The 27,046-nt window shown below is 36.6% G+C and overlaps 1 protein-coding gene and 1 pseudogene across 1 annotated transcript in view; both read right to left on the reverse strand.

Moving 5' to 3' along the window:
• Positions 1 to 1,028, reverse strand: part of LOC102867875 — a 19,657-nt pseudogene extending 18,629 nt beyond the window's left edge.
• The window catches only part of LOC102858384 (fibroblast growth factor 14-like), a 936,720-nt gene that overhangs the window by 706,347 nt on the left and 203,327 nt on the right, over positions 1 to 27,046 (reverse strand). The gene's annotated exons all lie outside the window — the stretch shown is intronic.

Here is a 27,046-nt window from a genome sequence, read left to right on the forward strand (position 1 = left end):
TTGATAGCTATGTAACTGCTGTAGTTTTGTACCTTTGAGTCAGAACTAAGCCATCATTTACCCTCCAGTGGGTTTGCAGGAGCAATAAACAGCAGGAGGAGATTGTCCATCCTTTCCCAATAGAGGAGATAGTGAATGAATTCCAACAGCAGCATGCCTTTGACTTGACAGCTCAGTTCCTTAGCAGAGAGAGTGAAATGCTACATTGGTGATAGATACTTAAGTAGATATATAGATATGTACTTTGATTTTATTTCTCCAGAGAACCCAGCCTAAGACATCATATGCTAAAGGGAGAAGGTTTTATCTTGTTTGTATCTATGGATCAAGACAAAGATAAGGATTCAGATTATTATTTCAAGAATTATTATTTAAAATTGTTGACTCACAAGGAGAAATACCAAGCTGATGAGGCAGAATTGTGGAAACACTGAGCTATGTATCTACTTACAGAGTAGGAGATATCACACACAGCGTCCCTACCTATTTTTCTGAAGCTATAGAGAACTTTGGTAGCCTCATAGATAATGAGTTGTGCTGTCAATTCAAAGACACATAATTCAAATACACCAGCTTCTCACAAGGAGAATGATGGGCAATCTCCATTCATGTGATTTATGGCCTCTGAAAAAACTGGGCTAGAAGATCAGCTATGAGCCCATTCTTAAAAGACACAACCAACTCAGCAACACATAACAACAATAAAGTCTCCAAAAGATGGAAACTGTGCAAGGTGAAAACCTATCAGAGAATCAAAACTCAAATATTTTTCATTAAAAGGAGTGATAGAAAAGTGGTAAGACTTCTCTCTGTCAAAGCAAAAGAACTTTGGAAGCATGGAGAAATAAGACAGATTTGTAGAAGTTCAGTTCTCACCAAACTTCATTGTAATGGGTAAAATTTAAGCAATGCTTATATCCTGAAGGAACTTGGAATACTTTATTCACTTGGCTTCCAAGACATCACATGTCTCTCATCTCCTTCCTCTTTACCTGTTCCATCTCATTTGCTGATTCTTTCTCATCCATGTCCCAGCACTACTACCATCTCATTAAGTTAAGAGTTCCCAGGGCTCTGTCCTTGGATTGCTTTTCTTTCTGTTATGACTACAATGAATTACTCTCTTCTTAGTGACCTCATTGAATCCCATGGTCTTAAATGCCAACTCTACATTTTTACTCTTCTTCAAAGTATTGCCTCCCTGGTCCTCCTCTGAAAAAAATAATCTGCTCATCACTCCTGGACCTCTAAGAGGCTTATTGATCTTCTCTTGCACCTTCTCACCTACACTTAGACCAAGAGGCTGTTGTACAAACAGAGCAAGAGAACTATATATAGTTTAAAATTAAAAAAAATTACATCAGGGTTGTGTACCCTCTCCATACTTATTGAATCTGTGCACTGAGCAAATTATTCAAGATGATGGATTCTATGACTAAGAATGTGGCATCAGGATTAGAGGAATGCAGTCTGTGTTATACAGATGGCACAACCTTGCTTGCTGAAAGTCAGGAAGATTTGAAACACTTGCTGCAGAAGATCAAAGACTACACACCTCATTATGAATTACATTTCAATGTCAAGAAAATAAAAATTCTCATCACAAGAAGAATAGGTAACATTATGATTAATGGAGAAAAGATTGAAATTGTCCACAATTATATCTGACTTAGATTGACAATCATCACCCTTGGCATCAGCAGTCAGGAGACAGGGAGATATAGTCTGCAGTCAGGAATCACTCCAAATTACTGAGGAGCAATATCAGTTTGAAGACTAACTTGCATCTGATTCAGGATATGGTGTTAAACTTGCAGTGCATCTGAAAGTTGGACAATAAAATAAGGATGATGGAACAAGCACTGAAACCTTCAAGCCGTGGTGTTGCAGAAGAGTACTGAATATCCCATCGATTTCCAAAAGAACAAATAAGTCTTGGCAAAAGTACAGCCAGAGTTTCTACTTAGAGACAAAGATGACAAAGTTTGTTTCGCATACTTTGGGCACGTTTGGAGAGCTATTAATTGGAGACAGACATCATGCTTGGAGAGGTGTAGGGTCAGTGAAAAAGAGGAAGACCCTAGACTAAATGGATTGACACACTAGCTTCAGCAATGGGTTCACGTACGTCAGAGATGAGGAGGATGACATAGAATCTGACAGGGTTGGAATATGTTGTTCATAGCATCACTATGGGTCATACTCCACTTGACAGCAATAACAATTCATAATCACTTGTAATTGCTCCAACCATGACTTTTTATTTTAATAGATGACAGCTCCATCCTTCAAGGTTCTCAAGTCACAAATGAAAGACTTAATTTTCTTATTAGCAGATAAATCTTGTTGTCTTTATTAACAAACCACAGACTGTTATTGCTGTGGTCCTATTGCAAAGCACTAAAGAATATCAGCTGAATTTCTGCAGCTGATCACAGTCCCTCCTTTTTGCTTCTTCCTTTCTTTAACTGTAATAATAATCCTTTAAAAACATAGATCAAGTCACTATTCTGCTCAAATCCTTTCTGTGTTCTTCAAACCATTTCAAGCAACAGTAAGGCCTTTAAAATTGGCTTCAATCTCCTATCTGCTTGGGCTTCCTATTATGTCCCCTCCTCACCTGGCTTTTTCCACCCTGGTCACAAGATTTGCTGATCCTATGTGGAGGGAGCTCAGGAATATAGTCCTTAAGGATTTGTCCTACTAACTCTAAGGTGCACCTTTCTGCAATTCATCAATGACACCAAGGGAGAGAGATAGATAATATCAGAGAGACAGCTAAGGGTCAGCTATGAGTTTTGTGGTTTTGAGCTCCTATATGCAGAATGCTGTTACCAAAGATACCCACAGGGTCAAGGTTTTCCTCTCTTTGAGTTCTTTAAGACACATGATCTTGTCAGTGCAGCCTACCTATGAAGTCATGCTTCATAACATTTCTATTCCCCTTTTCTGTTTGTTTTTTAAATCAAAGCATTACTTATCATTTAACATATATCTTTTAAAAATATTATGGAACCAATTACATGGATATACCTCTAGCAGGTTTTCAGAGACTGAAATCACATGGAAAGAGACCGCCCATCCTTCTCCCATGGATTTGAGCCTCTTGGCTTTGGATTAGTGGTACAATTCCTTACCACTAGGCTGCCAGATAGATAGATATTACACACATATATCAAATTAAATGCATGTTATTCACTGATTCACTGATATTATCTGACTGACTGAGCTTATAAAAGTTAAAGGCTTGATATAACCTTAGTGGTATACATTATTTATGATAAACTACAGAATGACATTTAGTTTCTGTGGATAGTGAAATATCTAAGGATAATAAATTTTTTAAATTTTAAGACTTCTTAAGACTCTCAAACAGTCAGAGAAATTTTAAAACATTGCTTGAATTAGACATAAAATATTTTTATTATCAGAGGAATGTTCATTTTGTTCTATGTATAATCACATCTAAGATGTTTGCACATAGGATACATTGTCCACATTCATACTTGTTTCCAGATTTCTTGGTAATTTAGTTTTTTAGCTGGTAAAATGGACTTTTCAAGAGAAAAGTATATCTTTTTGACATAAATGCCTATTTTGACATAGAATCTCTGTCTTAAGGACATTGGGTCTGAGTCTAGGGGGAAAAAATAATTAGACCTCACTAAGAAGAAAATTTCTTCAGAAAGGAGCTCTCAAAACAATCTCGGGCAGAATTCTATAACCTATCTATGTTTGCTGACCAATTGACCTGTTATACTGAAAACTCTTCATTTCTTTTCCCAGATCTGTGGTTAGTACACAAAATCCTAACTCTGTTAGAAGAATAAAAACCAGCTTCAAGAATATAAGAAAGTGCATAGCTGTAGGAGGCCAACTAATACCCTGAAAACATCAAATTCAATGATGTTTTAGGAACCTGGGAAGAACAGTCCAATTTCTAGTCATCGTGTATCTCACCTCCTCAAACCTTATGGCACCCACAATTCAGCAAATGCCACATGCTTGTCTTTAAATTGTGTATTGCTCCCTCTTCAAGAAAGAAACTCTGGAATCAAAGAATTATGACTTTTTAAAAAAAACAAAACCAAACCAAAACAATACTTGGGCTGCCCCCAAAATTTAAAAACCCACAAACGCCCTAAAAGCAAGACTATTTTCTCTCTGTGCTGGTAACAATGCAAGTGTTTGGTAACTAGCATGGAAATGGGATTTGGAACCCTTATTTACACTGCCTGTTTATAGCAGGTCCAGCTACAAATCCTTCACTTATGGAAAAACGAACCTGAGAACTGATTGTGCCTCACTATTGAATGGAAGCAAGGGGGACATGTGAACCTAGTGCAAGAGCTATGAATGGTGGTCTATTCTCCATTCCTTGTGTTTGGACCCTGTCACTGGGATCCTCCAGGGTAGTTTTATTTCACAGATATTCTCACAAACAGGAAAACAGAAGAATGCAGAATGCCTACCAGACTCTCCTCTCGGCAAGGCACGACTTTCTTCTTCTTTGCTCAGCCTAGGGGGTGGTTTTCCAATGTGTTTAAAGAAGATTCTGATAGAGCCTCATCTTCAACTTACTCATCTAGCTCTTCACACTCACTTTTGCCCATTATTAGAACCTTGAGAATTTGCTTTTCTAAAGAGCACTTTCACTCTATGAACTTATCTGCAAAAATAGCATCGAATCACTCAAGTAGGCCACAAAACATGGACCAGGCACAGGTACCGTGTAGGAGGGAAGTTGGGTTTGGCCAGATTGCAAAACTCCACTAAGGTCTCCAGGCATGTCCATCACCCTTAGAAACGGTGACTGCCATAATGTAACCCTTTCAGAAGATGATTTTTCTTTAGTGCTTGTAAAATTTTTCGTGACTGCAATGTTTATTCATTAATGGAATGCACACTGAGTCATTATGGTGTTGTAATCTTTGTTATGAATTATAGGTTTTTCTAAATATGTGTGCTATATATGCATCAGTGGGCAAGAAGTAGGTTAGATGGAAAAAGACAGGAAAAAGTAGTCCATCTTGTCATTTTTTAAGTGTAATTTAAAAAAAATTTTCAAGGAAACAAGTGTGTTGGGGTTTTTTTTTTGTTTGTTTGTTTTTTAAAATGGGTATCTAAAGTACTATCCAAAGGCATCCTACAGAAGCTACACACAATTGTTCAGAAGCCTTCGTGGCCGAAGTGTAAGAGGCAGCTGACTCTCCAGTGAGTTTCCAGGGCTATAAATAACACAGGAGGAGATTGTGCATCCTTTTCCTGAGGTGCCATTGGTGAGCTCAACACCAGAGAAGCATGGCCTTTGGGTTAGCAGTGCAACTCCCACAGACTCAGCCACCAGAGCTCCCCTACTCATTTGTGCCTATGGTCATAAGTGCACAAAATATTTCACCCGGAAACAACTCAATCATTTGGCTATTACTTAATATTGAAAAGTAGATCTTACCAACAACATGCAGGAAACAGTAAATGTAAAATTTTTCTGTGCAGAACTCTAAAAAGAGATTCTCTAAAACCTTACGTCTGGTATGCAACACTTTCTGCAACACTTTTTCACATAGCTATAGCTAAAAAACACCAAATGCATGACCTTTTTAAGTGTTTTGTCAAGATCCTGCATCAATGCCATTGTGATTGTGGCTGTGGAGTGCCATCCAGTTGAATACAATTCATATCCACCCTAAGAACAACACATCTGAATCCTGTCCTGTCCTATACCAACCTCATTTCTAACACACTTGAACTCATTGCTGCAGTAACGGTGTCAATCCATCTCTTTGAGAGTTTTCTTCTCTTTCACTAATTCTCCACCTTCCCAAGCATACTGTCTCTTTCAAGGGCATAACCCCACTTAACAACGGGCTCAAAGTATATGAGAGGAGCTTCAACACCCTTACCTTTAAGGAGCATGTTGGCTGCACTTTTTGCAAGACATACCTGTTCTTTGGGCAGTTCATGGTATATTCTGTACCCATCTCCAACACCAAAGCTCAATGCAATTAGACATTTTAAATGGCACAAAATCATAACAGTACCCCCCCTCACTGCTCCTGAGTCAATTTTGGCTCAGAATAGCCATTCCTAGGGAATCCTAGGCTATAAATCTTTGTAGTTAAGCAGCCAAGACATTACAGAGTACAGCCACTGGGACTCCATCAATAAAATCCAGAGGTAGAAAATGTTACAGATCTCAGTGGTCATGAAAGAGTTTTAACTCGTACTGAAGAGAAGAGAAAGTCAGCTAAACTTGTAGCAGGTGTGAACTCTATGTCAGTAGAAGAGTGTATTTGTGTCCAATTTCTAAGCCATATAGATTTCTTTCTTTCCCTTTCATAAATTAAGGAAAACCTAACTCAAACCATGCTAAGAACTTTTAAAAATTTACCAAGTATTTTTTTCAGTCATTTAAGTCATAAATTCAGTGTTCCTAAAATTATCTTCAGAATTTCAAGGGGAAGGGAAAAAAAAATCACAGTGTAGAAGTAACACCTGGAAATAAATCCTCTACAAATAGACAAACAGCAAATATAAACTTAAATAGCAAATCTAAAATATTTTAGTCAATTTAACATAGCACAAAATATTTTACACTTGCAATTATATTTATTGTCTCCTGTTTGTTATTGGCAAGATTTGCTTTTCAGCTTTAACTACTAGTCGGATGAATAAGTTTTTTCCAGGTGAAATATTTGGTGGGGCTACTAAACAAATGTCACTGATTTGACTCCATCAGTTGCACCAATATAAAAAGAAAGGCAATCTCCTCTCCATAGAGTTAAATCCTCAGAAATCCAATGGAGGATTGCTATGAACTACTCTGGACTTGGTGTCAATGGAGAGAAAAAGGGATTAAATCTATTCAGAATATGAGTTGGCTGGTACCCATTCAAAACTGTTAATATAATAAATTAGGTGTTTTAAGATCTACTTAAGTTTATTTATGCAGTTATACTCCTTACAAAATCTGCCAATTATTATATGTGGCTAGCTTGTGCATAACAGGAAATTTTTTTAAACATTGTTTTTATCATAATAAAAATTATCTTTTGGCTAAATTCACATACATAAATTAAATAATAGAATGTTAAAAACATAACTCTTTTCTTGAAAAGCCACACAAAGTCAAAATATTCTGAAATACTGAAAAAATTATTTAACAAGGAAATATAAGAGTTTATACATCCATGACCATGAATAAGTTTGGCAGATGATAGGTAGATCTATATTAATATTAGTATTGTTGTTGTTCTTTTTATTGCCTTTGAGTCAATCACAACTCATAGTGACCTTATGAACTAAAGGTCTGAAGCCCCTCCACAACTATTGACATTTATAAGTTCATAGCTTGCGAAGGCATATTTTTTAGAAAATGGATGCCACTCCTGCTCCATGTATATCAGAGCTAACAGAAGGCAAATTTAAGTAAATGTCTTAATCATAACTCTTTGCCATGAGTCATTGAATTTCTGGTCCTAGGGATTCAGGATTATAGTCTTTAGAAACATCAAGGTCCATTGTTGTAATATAGTTCACAAAAGCAGTATTCTACATCCTACATTGATGAATAGTGCCTGGGTGTTAAAAGTTTATAAGCAGACAGCTAAGGTATTGGTCTCTCTTTGTCTGGAACAAAGAAGATTGTAGAAAAGCAAAGGTGTTTAAAACAATTAGTCCAAATGGCCAATGCCCAATAAAATTCAAACCACATGCCCTTGAGACCAGAAGAACTTGATGGTGTTTAGCTATTGCTGCTGACACTCTAAGACGGATCATAGAAGTTAGAAAACACAAAGGGCCAGGGTTACTGGTCCAATAGACACTAATGAAAACACTAAGAATATAGCCATTAGTCACCCTTCAAATATTATTCCCACAACTCAACTTGGTGACCACATGATAGACAAGCTTATAAAATAAACAATAACACTGGGAAGATACTTATTAGAATCATCAACTACATAAGATCAAAAGAGCAGTATTAATCTAAAAACAAACCTCGGAAGGCAGAAAAGAATTAGAAGGATTAATGGAAATGACAATTATAAGGAAGAAGGGGGAAATGATACAGTTTCACTGTATATATTGTCATTAGTTTCATAGACAAAATGCACATGCGTGATGGACTAGAAAACCAATTGGATTTGTACTTTCACCCAAGTCACAATAAAGTAAAACAATAAATAAAATAAAAAGTTTTAAGAGAATGAGATAATTAAACCACAATAAATTAAGGGGGAAAAGCTGAAGATATTTTTCTAAAGTTGATTAAAAATGTGTAGAATGGATAATATAAGTTTATCTTCTGTAATGTATTACTGTTTGTTTATATATATTATTATACTGGTATCTTATGTAGGATATAATTGTTTTAAATTGTAAAAGACACATGCTTCATTAAAGCATTTGATATTAACTCTTACACTGAAAAGTTTCATAACAACCAGATTTAAAGAGAAACTGAACATCTCTTTGTCTTTCTTTGAGTATTACTTAAGGATATAGTTCATAACAGCATAAATGTTTTAAATTTGTCAACAGCTAAGACTACCACATCTTCCCCAGAAGTTATCTTATTATAGTCACGAGGTCAAGTTAAAAATATACAACAAGTATACAGTCAGACATATTGATTCATTATTTTAGTGCAAGTTATAAAGATATTAAGCAGCAGACTTATTAATGCAATTGAAGCTCTAAAAATAACTTAATAATGCTTTAATACAAATTTCCTCTATTTCTTCTTGCTTGTAGCTCCCTTATGTGTCAGTGTTTTGGATTGGGTCTCTGTTTATAGAAAGATTGTAAGTATAGAGCACATGTATCATCGAAAAACAGGCAGAACTGAGTATAATTATATATGCTCCACTATTTTGTTTATAAGGTTAATGTGACTGGAAGCCTAAGAGAGACAATAGAGAATAGAGAGATAAACATCTAATTTGAGCTAAGGTGAAGAAAATGAAACAAAATAATACTGAATTAAGAGTCAAACATTTCAGCTGGAGTCAAGACAACTAAACAACTTGCTGGTAAAATGCCCAGTAAATGGCAAAATTAGGACTGCAGCCCAGGTCTGTCAGGCTCAAAAGTCTTAAACCAGTAATTCCATTGAATATATGTTCATTATCTGGAAGATTTTTCTTGTCCTTCCTATTCCTGCCAAGTTATTCCCTCCCCAACCCCAAGTAAATACTTGATGTTTACCAGAAAAGCTGGAGATGTAGAAGGTCTAAGGTTGTTCCTTTCGTGCTGCAGAACTACCACTATCACCACATTACCACTGAGTTGATCTGACTCAGAAACTCTACAGGACAGAGGACTGCTCCCTAGTGTCTCCAGCATTTCTCCATAAGGTTTCCGACCCTGAGCTCCTTACAGAAGCTGACTGCCATATCTTTCTGTCACATCTTTTGTCCTCAGAGTAGTTGACGAGTTCGAAATGCTCATCATAACTGACCCTTCACTTAGCTGTGGAACACCAAACAACTGTTCCACTAGAGTAGGCCACTTTCAACAAGTTTCCAGGAATGCTGGTGCTGCTTGTCAAAAGACCTCACTCAAGACCTAAACTGAGTTGTCTACCTTAAGAGTAGGATGAAATTGAGTACAAATATTTATACCATTAGATGTCATTTGACTGATAAAGTCATTACTTACAAGCTGAAAAAAAAGTAAATTGTGTCCATAAGCAAAAGGGTTTGACTTCCAGAACTACTCCATATAAAAGGAGTCACTCATGAGCAAGAAATTACTGACATTTTTACCCAGTTTTGTACTTTCATGATCACTTGATTTATTGCAATGCTTCCAACCTTTTCTTAATTACTTTTTTTATCCTTTTCACAAGAGGAGAAACAGAAACTCTTTTCCTGTGACACAAAATTTTTAAAATACAACTTTGAGGGGAAAAAGTCAATGGTGAAAAGCCAATCCAAAAATGGAAAAGTCTAGCATATAATGTCACAAAGTAAACACAAATGACAACTAGTATTTTATTCTAATTAAGAAAGCATTTTATCTTGTTGGAAATGACATTTTAACACAATTCCATCACTATTTCACAGAATACCTCGCTCAAGGATTTATTTACAGAAACGATGCGCCATTGCATGCATCTGTACTGTTATCTTGTCAAAAACTAACATTATAGGTATAAAATCCATCTTTTCAAAAACTAACATTATAGGTATAAAATCTTCCTTATAGATAAGATGAAAATTCTCAGCAAGATTATGAATAGCAGCTCAGAGGTACAGATAAATGTTCTCTGAGTATAGCAATATTAATTCTAGACAGTACATGAAGCAAATTATCCTGTTGTCTTGGCTACTCTTTATTCTGTAAAATAATACTTTCCCCAGTTCATGTATTATATAATGAGGATTTGGCACAACATTTAAATTACATTTTTCCCTTTCTACTTCCTTATAATACTGCCCAACTTAAAGAAATTTTTTTTTAGGAATTTAGCACATAGAGTATATTAACATATTTTAGCATTAACAAACCAATGTTCTGTGTCTTCCACTATAGATTCAGTGATTGGGGTAATCAGGATAGGTGTGTCAGTGACAATTGGCTCAAGATAGAGCAGGGATCAGAGCTGTTGTACAAAGGGTCACTATAAGTCAGAGTTGACACATGGCACCTAACAACGAGAAGAAGAAGAGTCACGATTCTCTCAAGATATCATTGAAAGTTGCACAGTTTTCAGTCTGACAATCACAAGTCCAGTTCCCCCCCCATGATACAAGTGTTGTTGGAGCAAGTGGTTATGAGAGACAGATAAAAAATAAGAAGATAAATCCCTAACATAGAATAATCTATGTAAATTCCAGAAGGATTGAAGTTCTGAGCAGTCATTAGAAAATATGTCACTATGAGTTGCAATTGACTTGATAGCACATGACAACAACATGTCAATGTTACTTTAACATGAACTGCTGAAATGTTTGCCATTCAGTGAAAGGTAAGCATCTCAATAGAAAATCTGACAAAGTCTCTGCCAAGATAAATTCCAGAAATAAAGAAACTGAAATATTTAAGAAACATGAGTAAAAATAAATAATAAACAGGAAAGCACAAATTAAAGTGGTTTAATTCCATTTTCCCACTAGATAGATAATAGTATTTTGGGGATTATAGGAAAGGAATGCTCTTTTGTATTTTAGCTAAAAGTCTTTTTTCCTGGACAGTCCAATGCTTTCCACCTTCCACTTTCACACAAGTTAAAAAAATCACTTCATGTATGTGTGTGTCATCTGCTAATAAGTGTAATCGTAAATGCCATATGTCCTTAGTGTTGTAAAATAAGATTACAAGGATCACTTTATAACTTAACTTTCTTAGGTTGTCTGTAATTTTTGCCTGTCTAAGTAATTCATGCATCCAATCAGGAGCCCTGTTCTTACTCCATTATGCAAGTATTCTCTAGAAGAATGAAGTAGAAAGCTAAGAAATTATTTTGGTTTTATATCCCTCAACTGTAACTTGGACAATAAACAAAGATACCTCAGCATACTGAAGTTACGTAAATGAGAAATCATGAACTGTCCACTTGCTTTGCTAATTTGAACTCAAGAACTTAGCTATTAAGAGAGTCTATTTTTCCATCATTTAAAAAAAAAAAAAACAAACCGCAAATCACCAAACCTTTCCACGAGTAGCAGCCAAGATATCCTCTCATTACTTACAGAAAATCCACTTAATGAAGAAAGAAAGCCATTGCTTAGTGCGCAGTGAGAATAGACAACCCACTGGAGACAAAGTTTGGCCAGGGAGAAGCTCTAAAATTCTGATCCAGCAAACAGCTCCTGCCAGGAAGTCTTATTTTTAGTTAGGAAATCATTTTCTACAAGCCATGCAAGTTTTGCTTGTTTTGTATTTAAAATTTAAAGAATCATTGTCCCTGGCAATCTGAAAATAGAAAAGAAACTGTTTTCTTCAAATACTGAGATCCCAAAATGGAGTAGCGAAAAGCTCAGTATATTTTGAATAGCGTTGTCATTGGGTGTCAGTGAGTCAAATGATTCATATCAGCTCTACAAGCCACTGATCCCTGTCCTATCCTGTGTCATCGTCACCATCTCTAACACATTTGAATCCATTGCTGCAGTCACTGTGTTGATCCATCTCATTGAGGGTCTTACTCTCTTTACTGACACTGCACCTCTCCAAGTCTGATTTCCCACTCCAAGGATTAACCTCTCCTGGCAACATGCCCACAGTATGTGAAATGAAGCATTGTCATCTCTGTCTCCAAAGAGCATTCTGGCTGCCTAAACTCCTGTTCCCCCAGTAATGGGCCCGAAGTTCAAGTCTGAGGAATTTGTAAATTGATAATATTCAGAATAACTAAGCTTGAGAGGAGAAAATAAAACATAATGCATGTAAAAGGGCTTTGTATACAGCGTAAAGAAGTCACTATCATTTTGAACTCCAAGCCAGTGCTATGCCTACTCCTTTCTCTAGTATTTCTCAGACAACAGGAGAAATTTTACATTTACATTGAGCTTAAATTTGCATTATGACAAAAAGATTCCAAGGCAAAAAAGCACTGAAATTTGGCAATATCATAAAGTGACAAAGGGATATGTTCTTTGATATATTCAATTTTCATAATAGCTGTGCGATATTAGACTAAAAGTTGGTGCCTTTTTAGCCATTTAGCCTCTGGTCTCCAACTTCCTTACCTGCAGACATACAATATTGCAAAGCAGCATTAGCTGTAGGAGTAGAAAAACTGAAGGAGTGCTTCCCACACCGAGCAGCAAGACTTGAGGCCAGAAAGACTTGAAACAAGACTTGAGGCAAGCAAGGCTTGTGGCAGCAAGACCCTAGTAAGAGTGAGACCCTGGTGATGCAAAGCCTATCATTGCTGTAGACAAACAGTGGCAAAAGGTGTGACCTGATGCTCCTAGCATTTGTGCTGGCCACAGCTGGATGGGGCTGTTCTTGCCTTTGATGATGGGAGAAAAAGCTGCTTGAATTGAAATCAGAGCCTGGACTACCTAAGGAGTTGTGCCTTGGAATTGCTGAGTTAAAATCTGAACTTATTTTGGATAATATTCTTTGCCTTCCCACTTTTGAACTTCCTTCCCTAATAAATCTCCTATTGGTACTATAACTGTGAGTCTGTGATTTAGCAATGAATAAAAGAACCTCTTGCTGCTGGTGGAGCTCTGCAGGCACATGGGGCTAGGCTACAAGCTCCTGATCTTTTTTATGCTTGGAGACAATAAGGGGCTATGTGATTCTTATTCTTTCCCCAGCCTTTGTAGAGATATGCTCATGGCCCTATGCCCCATAGCCTGTTTTCTCTTATTAAAGAGCTGCTCTAATTTTTTGCCCCAGTATTTTGCTTGGAAATCCATTTGTTCAAACAAGCTTATCTTTCAAGAGTGTTACCCCTTCCAATGTGGGGCAGACTGCTAGCTTTCCTTAACAGTTCTTTCTTTGGTGCATGATTTAAAAACCAGACTATATTCCCCAGCTTCTTTTGTCCTGCGACTCCCATGTGATTAGGTCCTTATCTTCAAAAGTGAATAGAATTAATGCATGTCACTTCCATATCTTGGTCATAAAACTTGGGGGCATGTAGTCCATAGTGTGTCACACTGCTAATCAAAAGACTGCTCATCTCTAATGGTTCAAATCTGCCAATGGTTCCTAGGAAGAAAGGATATCTCCTATTAGGATTTACAAAAGCAGAAACCTAAAGCTTAATAAAAAGCTCTGTGCATAATGTAGCAGATTATTCGAAAAGTTGAATCCAAGAGTTTCTCCTTGAGAAAAAGGTAAGTAGTCTCTTCTCATAATGATTTACAGCTTTGAAAACCTAGGGAGGGTTGTGTGAGTTGGGACAGATTCTACAGTAGTAAGCACAAAAGGGAGATCACAGTGTCCCAAATACAAACATAACGATGAAGACAAAGTCCTGAAGACAGCTTAGCAAAAAAACATAGAAGGAACCTGTGTCTCTGAATGACCTTGCAAAGCAGAGGTGCTCTAAATAAATTAGTTGGTTGCTTTATGCCGTCAGGTCAGTTTCAACTTATAAAACCATACAAGATAGAGTTGAAGTCTTATATGACTTCAGCCATAAAGTGGATTTGAACAACTTACCTTTAGGTTAACAGCCACCTGTTCAACCAGAGCACTGCCCTAACCCCTTAAATGAATAGGACTATTAGATAAAAGAAAAATAAATCTCTGTCTTAAGTTACTATATAGCTGCCATAGCATCTTGGCCTTTATTTTAACAAACACAATATAAATCAATTTTTTTAACTATATTTTTTATAACTTCACTTGACTATTTGAAAAGTCAAAAATAGGTTATTTAATTTTATAAACACAAGTAATCCCTCTAATATTGGTTTAGGCTGGAGGTCTACAAACAATATAGACCATATCCTTCAGTATTATTGCTCCATATAATCAGCTATGTGACTGACTCTATCTATTCCTCTAGTTGAACAGTCTACAAGATATATCTGTGCTATAGTCACATGCCATGCAGATTTCTGAAACTTTGTATATCCTTGAACTTTTTTCAAAAGTGAAATTAAGTATATAAACATGCTCAAAGAAAATAGCATCCTTGTTGAATATACTCCATTGATGCTGTGTGCCATCATGTCAGAACCGACCCAGAGCTGACCTCTCCAAATTTTCAGAGGCAGTAAGTCATACAAGAGAAGGTTACCTATCTTTGTTCTGTGGAGCAGCTTGTGTGAGCCTTTTGAATTTGAAATGTGAGCCTTTGGGATTGCAGTACAGCTTCTTATCCCAAGACCACCAGAGATCCCTGGTCCACCAGAGTTGTTATGCACTGTCTAGTCAAGTAAGGCTCATACAACCATATGGACAACAGACCTGAACCCTGTCTTATCCTATTCTATGCCATCTTCATCCATTCTGACACACTTGTGCCCATTGCTGCCCCTACTATGTCAACCCATCTTATTGAGGATCTTCCTTTTGGCTGACTTTCCACTTTTCCAAACACGATGTCCCCTTCCAAGGAATAGTTTCTAGCAACCTTCCCAAATTATGAAAAATGAAGCTTCATCACCTTTTCCTCCAATAAAGATCTGGCTACACTTTTTCCAAGACATTGTTTGTTTATTCGTTTGTTTGTTTGTTTTGTCTGTTAATACATGAGATACTCAGTATTCAGATCTTAACTATTCCATTCACCCATTGCTGTTGACACTGCTCTCCATCAGGTTTCCAAGGCTGTAAATCTTAGTGGGAAATGTCAATTCTTTATCTACAACTTTTTCAAAGTTTGCTCTAAAATCTAAGTATCTACAAAGAGGTTTGTATCCTCTATGTGTTCTGTAAAAGTCTTACCTTGTGTTTATTCAATATGGGATTAAGAGTTCTTGGAATGTGTTTAGCTCAGTGACTTTGTGTGGAGTCTGAATCTTTCTGTATTTTGGTGACTGTGTTTGTCTTAAGTATTTGTTGTCTTGTTGGTTTCATTGTTTTGTTGTTTTTGATCTTTTTTTCATTTAAAGTGTAACTTGCACATTGAGTCTGAGGCGAACACCTCACATAAGTTGCCTAGAAATAAAGATGCATTGATTTCCCAGGGTTTAAATTTTTTATAAAAATTATAGCTGCAATTATCTGAGTTTAAATAAGCACAACTTTAAAATAAATATATAGGTGGACCTAAACTTTATATTTTTGTTTTATCAAATGAAAAAATTTTTAAATCTTTTGCAGAAGCAATAGATAAGAGAGCTGAATGTGGAAATATCAGGTCAGTCTATAGGAATTATGTTGAATCCTTTAGGCATTTCATCTTCATAAATGCAATACACTGAATCATTTACTTAAGAGCTAATAAGTGTTTCATATGAGTACTCACTGGTTATTTGGTAACAATTAGTTTTGTGGGCAAATATATCTTCTTCTCCAAAAAATTATTTTGAATATAAATACTGCAAATAGCATGAAATGTGTCTGATTGGTATAGTGAAGGAAACTATATTCCCTCACAAGACAGACTAATATGGTGAATCTCCTGCAATACTTTTTCTAAGAAAGAAACATGATTCTTTGCACATTTGTGTACAAGTATACACAAAGGAGGGAAAAAAACCTTACATGCCTAAGCTAGGGGATGAAATATATTCATAATGATAGTTCTTCAAAGAACTTAGTAAAGAATCCATCAATTTGTCCTTAATACATAAAATATGTAAACTACCAACTATCCCTAGGCCATATCAACTGAAAATAAAGAAAAACAGTAGGGTACCACTTAGGGAATGGCACAGAGTATATTTATTACATCTCTTCTTCAGAAAGTCCATTAAGTAGGCAAATCAGCCCAGCATGACCCCATTCTTTAAAAGATCTCAAATGCTACCAATTGCCTGTATGAGTCTGGGTGAGTTCTTGAACCTTTCTATAAAATGGAAATAATACGACTTGACTGTATCTCTTAAAATATCAATGCAAAGATTAAGATGCAGAAGAATGATGTGTGTTGCCAAGTTCTCAATAATGCAGCACCATACTTTTATTTATGTTGTTCTTGTGTGTCTTTGAGTAGGATCTGAATCATTCCTGTCCCACCAGTGGATTTTCGGGGCCTGTAAATTGCCCATCTTTCGCTGACACAGCAACTAGTGGATTCGAACATCTTGCCTTTGAGTTGGCAGTGGAACTCCTTACCCCGGGACCACCAGACCTTATTTCTATGCAAGTCTGTTAATAAAAAAGGTTGCCCAACATTGACTAGAAGAATATAAAAGTATTTGTAGTCTTTATAAATTATTTTTACAAAAGTACTAACTTTTGTTACTATTCTACAAACCCAAAGGCATGGTATCAAATCCACCAGCTGCTCTGTGGGAGATGAATAGGCAATCTCCTCCTGTGAGACTTACTGCTTGTGAAAACTCACTTCAGGGTCAGCTATGAGTCGGTTCTGACTCCACAACACACAACAACAACATTCCTAATAAGGCCACATGAGAAAGAAAGCAGAGTATACCAGAGGAATGCCTATCTGTGTTTCATTGACGAGGCAAAGGCTTTGACTGTGTGGATCACTACAAATTATGGCTAACCTTGAGAAGAATGTGAATCCCAGAATATTTAATTGTGCTCATTCAAAACGTATATTTGGACCAGGAAGCAGTCCTCAGAACAGAGCAAGGAGACAAATCAAGCATGGTTCAAAATCAAGAAAGAAGTATGTCAGAGATGCATGTTGCCTCCATACCTTTTCAATCTGTATGCAGAACAGATCATTTGAGAAGCTGGACCTTATGATGAGGAATGTGACATCATGTTTGAAGGAAGACTCATCAACAACCTGTGTTACATAGATGACACCACCTTCCTTGCTGAATCTGAGAAGGGCCTGAAACATTTGTTGTAGAATGTCAAGGACTGAAGTCTTCTATAGGGATTGTAGCTCAATATCAGGAAGACAAATATTCTCACCACTGGGCCAAAGATAGCACCATGATAGATGGAGAAAAGATTGAAATTACTAACAATTTCAGCTTGCTTGGTTCCACAATCAATCTTTTTAGCACTAGCAATCAGAAAATGAACAGACAAATTGCATTAGGGAAATCTGCTGTCAGAGACCTCTCTAGAGTGCGGAGGAGAAATAATGTCAGTCTTGAGACTAAGGTGTGCCTGATACAAGCCCTGGTATTCATATTTAGTTGCTATGCATCACAAAGCTGGACAATAAATAAATATAATAGAAGAAGAATTGATGTTTTTTGGTTGTTGCTGAAGAAGAGTATTGAATATATTAAGGACTGTCAAGAGAACAAACAGGTCTGTCTTGGAAAGGGTTGGAAGCCAAGTTGCTTGTAGAGACAAGAATTTTAAAGCTCCATCTCACATACTTTGGGCATGTTGGCATAAGGGACCAATCCTTGGAAAAGAGCATCGTGCTTGAAAGGTTAAAGGGACAATGCAGAAGAGGTAGATAGTGGATAAGATGGTTTGCTGCAGTAATTGGGTCAATGGGGCAGGTGTGTCAGAGACAGTGAGATTTGCTCAGGATAGAGCAGGGTTCAGAGATATTGTTCACAGAGTCTGTATGAGTTGCAGGTGACTCAACATTAACAACAACAACTACTGGGTGAAATATTTTTACAGCATTATCTCATATAATATACACAACTGCTATGTTAGAGGCTAATATTGTCCTCTAAATTAAATGTTTGGAAGGAGGAGTGGCATCCACTTCGTTAATAGCTTGCCTCCGGAAATCCTATGAACCTGGAGAGAGGATGAAAGGCACCCAAGCTTCGAGGACTCTCCTTCATAGGGGCTCTATGAGTCGCCTGCCACTCGACTGCACTTAACAACAACAACAACAGCAAATTCAATGTATAAATTGAAAATGTTACTGGCTATCCAAAATTTTTATTTCTCCCTCTCCCCTCCCTCCAGTATTTCGCAACAAATCGATTTCTGGAATAGCTTCATCGTATATGACTTAAAAGATTGCAGCTTAAAGTCAATTGAAACTCCTGCCTCCATTTTTTTTTTTGTTTATTTGTTTGTTTGTTTTACTTACTACTGGTTAATAATGTGGTACAAGTCAACATTTTACAAAAAGGATTATAAATATTTTCTTTTTGAAATATTTAATAGTTCATTCTAAAAATTGCATTATGCAAGTTCTTCTAAATGTAGTAATAAGAGGATAATGTCAAATTTCTGCAACTTTTTGTTTAATAAATATCAAGAAATGAAGTAACCTACATACACAAATTTTATATCTGAGAAATACTAAGAAATACTCACAGCTGTCATTATAAACATTAAATGTGACGTACTAGCCTTAATATTGTTGTAATATTTTTGCCCTTGGGCACTGTAAGAAACAGGTACAAGGTTATCTGTGAGCAGCTGAATTTTTATCTTTTGAGACTCTGCTTTTAGCTTTCTTTTGTTTCATCTGTTGCAATTAATCTATAAACTGTTACGTAAGCAGCAGGCTCAGAGTGGGAGTCATGGCACATTTATGGCACCCTAAGAGTTTAAGAACCCTTTTAGTTGGTTTGTTGGGTTTTGCTTTATTTTATTTCCAGATTCGTGTCTTTTAAAATGTCCGGCAATTGAATGTCATGATGAAATAGTGTTTCTTTTTGTCTTTAAGCTCACATAACATAATGGAGAATTTTTGTATTATCTAAAGAACTAAGGCCAAGTGTGAAATGAGGCTAAAATCCGCTGGATACTTACTCCAAAGGGTAAGTCTTAAATCTTCTGTTATTACCCCACCTCCTAGTTAAGCTCGGTGGTACTAGCACGGATGTCTTTTTTAATTCACATATGCAGGGCCATACTATAGACTGGTGCCATTCTCAACTGTACTGGTGTTTCAGTAGATATGAGATGCCTCTTCTATTGTAGAATTCTTTATATATTTCTCTTCCTGGATCTTTTACATAACATTGCTAAGTATGTCCTTCTAACAAACTCTATTTTATTCCCAAGCAGTAATCCCTTTACAGGGAAAAAAAATCACACCATTTTCTAAAATCATTGATACATTTGAAATTCAATTTACTTTCTCACAAAACTGATTTTCATCTCAGGTTACACAGGCTCTGGTGTACAAATAGAAAAAAATTAAGTCAAGAGAATTTCATACTGGCCTCATTTCTACTTATTATTGACCCTGGGCACCTGTAATATCTCTGAGGATAATTCAATATATGTGGATCATATTGGGAAATAAGGGAGCCAGACAGAAGATTACACACATTTCCAAACTAAATAGAAACAATGAACTGTTTGCAAAATATGTTGCAATAAGAAAAGTGAAAGCAGGGCATACTGTAAAGGGTTAACATGCTGAGACTTCCATGGGAAGGTCTAGCCACGTTATGGAGTGTATTCACTAGTGAGGTGAGGAGGATATGGTATTTAGATTTTAATTCTTCAGTTTAATGATAGTTTTACTTTATTGATCATCAGTTCCTTGGTTAACAAACTGGGGATAGTGATGCTAACACCTGCTTTCCAGAGTAAGGACTACTTGAAATGGGAGAGATGAAAGCTTTGTATATTGTTTAAATAAATAAATAAAATATGTCAGGAAAGCCTCTCAAATCTCAAACCATGATATTTTAGAAGTAATTTGCACAGAAACTTTCTCACTTCATTGAGAGAGTTCTCTGCCTCCTAAAAAGATGTTTCTCTAAGACTCTTTGTTCTTTAGCCTGATGCTGTTTTGACATAATATAGGTCAGAAAAAGGTAGATTATGACACACAGCACATGCTAAAATGTTCACAAAATAGTAATGACATCCATCTCTAGCAAAAGGACAATATTTCCCATGTAGGGGATGGTGAGTTCCTACACTATTATAGAGAAAGGCTATTAAACTATCCTTTTTCCTGACTTCAATATGATTCAAAAATTGCCAAAATAAGTAACAAGTATCTGTCTTGATTAGAATGACCTGACCAACATAATTTTCCTTAATCTTATGGTAACTGAAGAGCATACTGGGAGTATTCTAGAATTGCCCTGAATTATAGAAAGAAGACTGTCAGCCTGCAGGAACCTACTAAAGCTCTGGATTAGTCTTAGGGTAATAGTGGACTATTAGTTTCAGGTGAATCCAGAGCTAACCTCAACCACCATCCTTGACCTCCTCAGACCTGGGTTATAGAATTCTCACAAGATATTGGGAACCACTCTGTCCTCCAAACAACTCCAGTCTTGGGGCGAATTTAAGCTAAGAATAGAATTATAAAGGTACCAAGGCTCCAGAATATCTCAGTGTTGAGCCTATTGGTAAGAGATAGCTAACATCTGGCCATAACTTAGGGTTTCTAATTTCAGTATAGTGAACATGGTTGTTGTTGAGGCTACTGTTAAGAGACAGCTAACATTTGGCCATAACTTAGGATTGATTCCTCAATATCAATACTGTTAACACTGTTGTTGTTATTATCTATTTTCTGATGGGAAAACGCTTTGTTGTTTGGGGCTAATTTGTGTACTATAGGCTGTTTAATACATATGTGTAACTCATCCTGAATTGTAACAACCAATCTGTCTTAAGCTTTGACAAATGTCTGACAAGAGAAAACCTTCTCACATGAGAACCAAGAGCATAGCTGAAGGCATAGAGAAAATAGATTTAAGATTGTAGGCCTCTGATTTTCTCTCCAACTTGGTTTATTTTGATACACTAATAGTTTATTAACAGTTAAACCTCTAAATCGTTAATGATCTGAGACACTTTCATTTCAGTACCAAAATAACATTCAAACCAGAGTTTCAAGCCTAAGCACCTTGTTATCCTGGTTATTGTTCTCTGAGCTCTGATTCTATCAATGATAAATGAATCATTTAGTCCTTATCCATCAGAAATACAATGCTGCTATCCTCAAAATTCTTCTTTTTTATCCCTGCTTTTCTGAAATAGCAAATAAATCTCCTATATTTGCAAATTTGTGGTCATTTGTTATAATATGAATGCAATTTGAGCTTGAAAGAAATTGAAAGGAAAATCAGAGGACAGGTTAAAAAAAGTCCAACAGGTTTTTTATTGAATACAATGTTGGGAAAACTTCACTGACAACCCCAGTCAATTGAAAATTTTACAACAAAGAGAAGGCAAATAAAAGAAGGCTGTAGGGGAATAAATACAGTTAAGGAAGTAAATCAGAATTATAAGATATGAAACAAAACAGACTATTATGTACCTCAGTTGTCTTAGTAACCTACAAGCAGAGATAAAGCCAGAAAGGTCCTGTGATAGAAGAAATTTACCTTTCCTTGTAAATGAGGCAAGATTACAAAGTAATGCAATTTCCTGTATAAAGACTAAGTAAGTAATTATCTCATCAAGGAATTCTGTTTCTGAGTGGCAATCAGGTGAAGAAACACAGCCTTTGCTCTGTCTCAGAAACTTAGGAAACCAAAGGCCTGACTTATGCATCGTTACTTGATTTAAGACCTTATGTCTGATAAGATGAGAAACAACACCCACCATTAATTAATTTCCGAAGTGCTAATATTGTGACAGAGTACACTCATCTACAACTGTAACTATTAGCTAAAATTGTTGCCTTTGTTGTTGTTGTTGATTGCCGTTGAGTTGAGCACAATTCACAGCAACCCTATGAACAAAAGCCCTGAAACCATTCTATAACTACCATCATTTATCAAAGTTCATAAAATAGCACATCAATACATTGCTTTCTGATATCCCTACATCAATATATACTTACAGACATACTTGATGGTGGGACAAATTTCAGTAGAGAAATTGAGATATAGAGAAATAGACTTTGTCTTTTATAACATTAATACAAATGTTTAAGGATGAGAAAATGATCCAGGACCCCTTAGTTGCCACGCAAGTGGGACACATTAATTACTCAAGATGTGAATTGGTGTTGAGCAGACTTTTTTATTTGGGAACATACTAGGATAAGTTGATGGAAGAGAAGGAAACATGAAAAGAAGATTGAAGTCCTAAATCGTGTCTCATTCTAGAATTCTTTGAAAAACATTTGAAGTGAAATCAAAACAAAATTGTTCCACAAATCATCAAATTCTATTTTCATTTCCCCCAAACTTCTCATGAAAATCACTGAAATAAATGCTCTAAAATGCTCCAGAAATTTCTCTTCTTTTCATCAGAATTTCTTCCTCTACAAGGTCTGTTCTTATATAACTTATTAAATGTAAAATTATAGCATAATAAACTCTTACTAAATAGTAGTATTCTATGATTTAAATTAGATGTCCATAACACAACCATAAAACTATTATATTCAGATATTGTTTGACTGAGGGGTTAGAAGTTTTGAGAATGGCTTTTCTATTCTTTGCCTTAGCTATGTCCCCTACCAAGTGCGTGGACTCCAGCTGCCTAACTGCAGACACATGCGTCACTTTTCAGCAGCATTTTCTACATCATCAACAACTATGAAACAGCCATAAGAGGGAGAGAGAGAGAGCTAATCAGACTGTCTGTGGCAAGACATTGCCTCACATAGCCAGATGCCAGCAAGAGCCAGAGCTCTTGAGATGGAAACCTCAACACTAGGAAAGAAGAAACAGAGAAAGCAGTGCATGTCTTTAAGGGCCAGAAGTTCCTGCTCCAGAGATAGCTTGCTGTTGACTTAGAATCAGCCCAGATTAATGGAGGGACATTTTTCTATTCTGTGTTTTATCCCTTCCCTTTCCTTGCTACACCAGGATCCCTTGAACTTCTGCCTACCCTGTCCAGCACCTCCCTCCCTGCAGCCAAACTTTAATATGACAACTTAGGCCATAATTCACTTATGTGATGCTTTGCACCAAGAAATATGGAGGACAACTGCCTGGCAAACTGACAGGAAGAGATCCATATTTATTTCTATTCCAAAAATAGGTAACCTATCAGAGTGTGGAAATTATCAAACAATATCACTAATATCACACACAAGCAAAATCCGGCTAAAGATGAATGGAACACTACATTGACAGAACTACCAGAAGTACAGTCTGGCTTTAGACAGTCTGGTTCGTGACACTAGAGACATTATCACAGAAAGCGAAGAATACCAGAAGAATGCCTATCTGTGTTTCTTGAACTATATAAAGGCATTTGATTGTGTGGATCACACCAAACTGTGGCTAACCTTGAGAAGAATGGAATCCCATAACACTTGATTTTGCTCATGTGGAACCTATACTTGGACCAGGAAGCAGTCCTCAGAACAGAGCAAGGAAACACTGCATGGTTCAAAACTCAGGAAAGGAGTGCATCAGGGATGCATCTAGTCTCCCTCCCTTTGCAATCTATATGCAGAAAGATCATTTGGGAGGCCCAGCTTTATGAGGAGGAATGTGGCATCAGGATTGGAGAAAGAATCATCAACAACCTATATTATGCAGATGACACAACCTTGCTTGCTAAAACTGAGAAGGACCTGAAACACTTACTACAGAAGGTCAAGGACTGTAATCTTCAATTCTGATTGAAGCTCAACATCAAGAAGACAAAAATTCTTGCCATGAGGCCAATTAACAGCACCAGAATAGATAGAGAAGAGATTGAGGTGGTTATTGATTTCAGCTTGCTAAGATCCACAGTCAACACGCTCGGCACCAAAAGCCAGGAAATAAAAAAAATGAATTGTATTAATTAAAGCTGCTGCTAGGGACTTGGCCAGAATATTGAGAAGCAGCAATGTCAATCTAGAGACCAAGGTGTTCCTGACCCAGGCAATGGTCTTTACAATTACTTGCTATGCATCAGAGAGCTGGATAATGACTAAAGATGACAGAGGAATCCCTGTTTTTGGGTTGTAGTGCTGGAGAAAAGTCTTGAACATACCATGGACCAGCAAGAAAACAAATAGGTCTGTCTTGGAAAGGGGAGAATCAAATTTCTCCTTGGAAGCTAACTAAGATATTGAATCTCCATCTTAAATACTTTGGGCACATGGCCAGGAGGGACTGATATGTGGAAAAGGACATCATGCTTGGAAGGGGGAAGGTCAGAGAAGGAGAGGAAGACCTTGGATGAGATGGAGTAATACAGTAACTGGGGCAATGGCGGTAACTGTGTCCAAATCAGTGAGACTCACTCAAGACAGCTGTTGTGCATAGGGTCACTATAAGTTGTAGACGACTCAATGGCATATAACAATAACAGCATCTTGCTATTGATTGAGAAGTTATCTGAACTAATTGATTGTATCTTGTTAATCTGGCTTGGAACCTATTTAATAAACCTAGACTTTCACTGTGTGATAACCTTTGCCTTCCCCTATAACCTATTTCCCTAACAAACCCTGCAACTGTGAGTGAGAAGAGATTTTATAAAATCAATCTGGTCATTTGCAGTGAATTTCAGGCCCAGTAATAAGTAGACATAGGTATAGCAGAATGAAAGTCCAAATCTGACCTTACAGTTTTATACTGTTGATGTTGTTGATGGGGACAGTTACCCTTTGTAGAGTATTAGAAGTTAGATTCAGCTTTCCCTATGCTGCCTTTGCTCCCTTTGCTTTGACTTTAACTTATGTATTATCAGATGTCATAATCTATCAATTCAACCTAAGTAGTTTGAGTTTAAATAACAGGACATGAAATGATAATTCATAGGAAGATAAATGGTATTTTCCCCCAAAATAATGTTTATTTGCCTATACATTTAAAAATGATATTTACCTAGTTCTACAAGAATTTAGTGATTTGTTTTGAACTTGATCTAAAATCTAAGGAAAATGAAGAAATTGCTTTCATAACAAAGTTATAAGTTTTTCAAGAATATTGCTAAGTTGTTATAAATTTATATAAATTTGCATAAGTTGAGTTTTATGTTTGTAATTTTTAGTTATTAGTTTATAATACTTGAAATATTGCTAAATTAAGTTATAAGTTTGTAAGAATATTGCTAAGTTAAGTATCAATGGGTTTAAAAGAAAAAATGAAAATTTTATGATAGTAGCATCAAAGTTAGTGATGGCTGTTATATACAATTTGAGTTCCTGAGTAGTACACACAGTTGGAAGATGGGCCTAACAAGTGGTTTCCCTGAAAACTCTTTGTGGCAGTTCTACTGTGCACACATACAGTCACTGTGAGTTGGAACTGGCTCAATTAATAACATTAAACCATAAACTTATGAATTAAATGAATTAGGAAGTAAAGTATCCATCTAACAGGAACTCTTCATCCCTAAGCTTTCAGAATGGCAGTTTCAGTGGCATTCTGGAAGTAAGTTCTTTCAATAGTTTACCTGTAGTTCAATAATTTTAATGTTGTCTTCTTTTTTTTCTTTTCCCATATGTGTACATCAACTCAACACATTTTCCAGGTATCCATCTTCTGGCAATGTTAATTTTTTTTTCATTTATACTTCAATTTTTTGTAATTGCTTTTACTCTGCCATTAACAAAGGGTAGCGCTCCATGGAAGAAACAGAATTTAGACAAGCTCAACACTTTTCTGTCTTGCTGATGGAGGGAGAAATAGATCACTCCCAGATTTGTTTCTTTTCTACCTCCCAAGTAGTACTTATGCCTAAGTTAACAGATGTTCTTTCTCAGCCTACTTTATCAGCTAGCTATGCCTATAGCTAGAAATACAATAACAAACTTAGTCCATGTCACTGGACTAATTGGAAGCACCATGATGGATGGATGGAGAAGAGATTGAGATTGTTAACAATTTCAGCTTGCTCAGATCCACAATTAACACCACTTGGCACCAGTAGTCAGGAAATCAAAATAAGAATTATACTGGATAAATCTGCCATCAAGGACTGCTCCAAAGTGCTACAAAGCAATATTGTCAGTCTAGAGACTAAGGTATGTCTTATTCAGGCCACTGTCTTCACAATTATTTGCTATGCATCAGAGAGATGGCCAATGACAAAGGTTGACACAAAAAGCATTGATGCCTCTGAGTTGTGATATTGGAGAAGAGTATTGAACATACCATGGACCACTAAGAGAACAAACATGTCTGCCATGGAGAGGGTGAAACTAGGTTGCTCCTAGGAGGAATGGATTTTGAAGCTCCATCTCATATACTTTGGGTATGTGGCCGAGAGGAATCAGTCCTTGGAGAAGGGTATCATGCTTGCAAGAGTGAAGGAACAACACAGGAATGGAAGACCCTGGATGAGATGAATGAACACAGTAACTGGGATAATGAGGGTAGGTATGTCAGAGACAGTGAGACTGGCTAAGGATAGAGCAGGGTTTGGAACTATGGTGCATAGGGTCACAATGAGTTACAGGCCACTCAATGGCACGTTACATCAACAAATCCTACCAGAAGCGAGATCAGGAAGATGGACACCAATGACTCCGGCTTGCCTTGCCCACCATTTCCTGTCCTCATGTTAACTCAGTTACATAAATATACCTTCTACTTCTACAGACCTTAAAGGCAGAGAGAACTAGTGCTCACCTTCTCTACAAAGATCCCTTTCTGATGACCCTTAGATAATTCCTTGCCCTTTAGGGGGAGGGACAGAGGAAAGAAGAGAAGAGAAGAGAAGAGAAGAGAAGAGA

Source organism: Elephantulus edwardii, unplaced genomic scaffold, assembly GCF_000299155.1.
Source record: "Elephantulus edwardii isolate Elephantulus edwardi_28Jun2011 unplaced genomic scaffold, EleEdw1.0 scaffold00003, whole genome shotgun sequence".
NCBI lineage: Eukaryota > Metazoa > Chordata > Mammalia > Macroscelidea > Macroscelididae > Elephantulus > Elephantulus edwardii.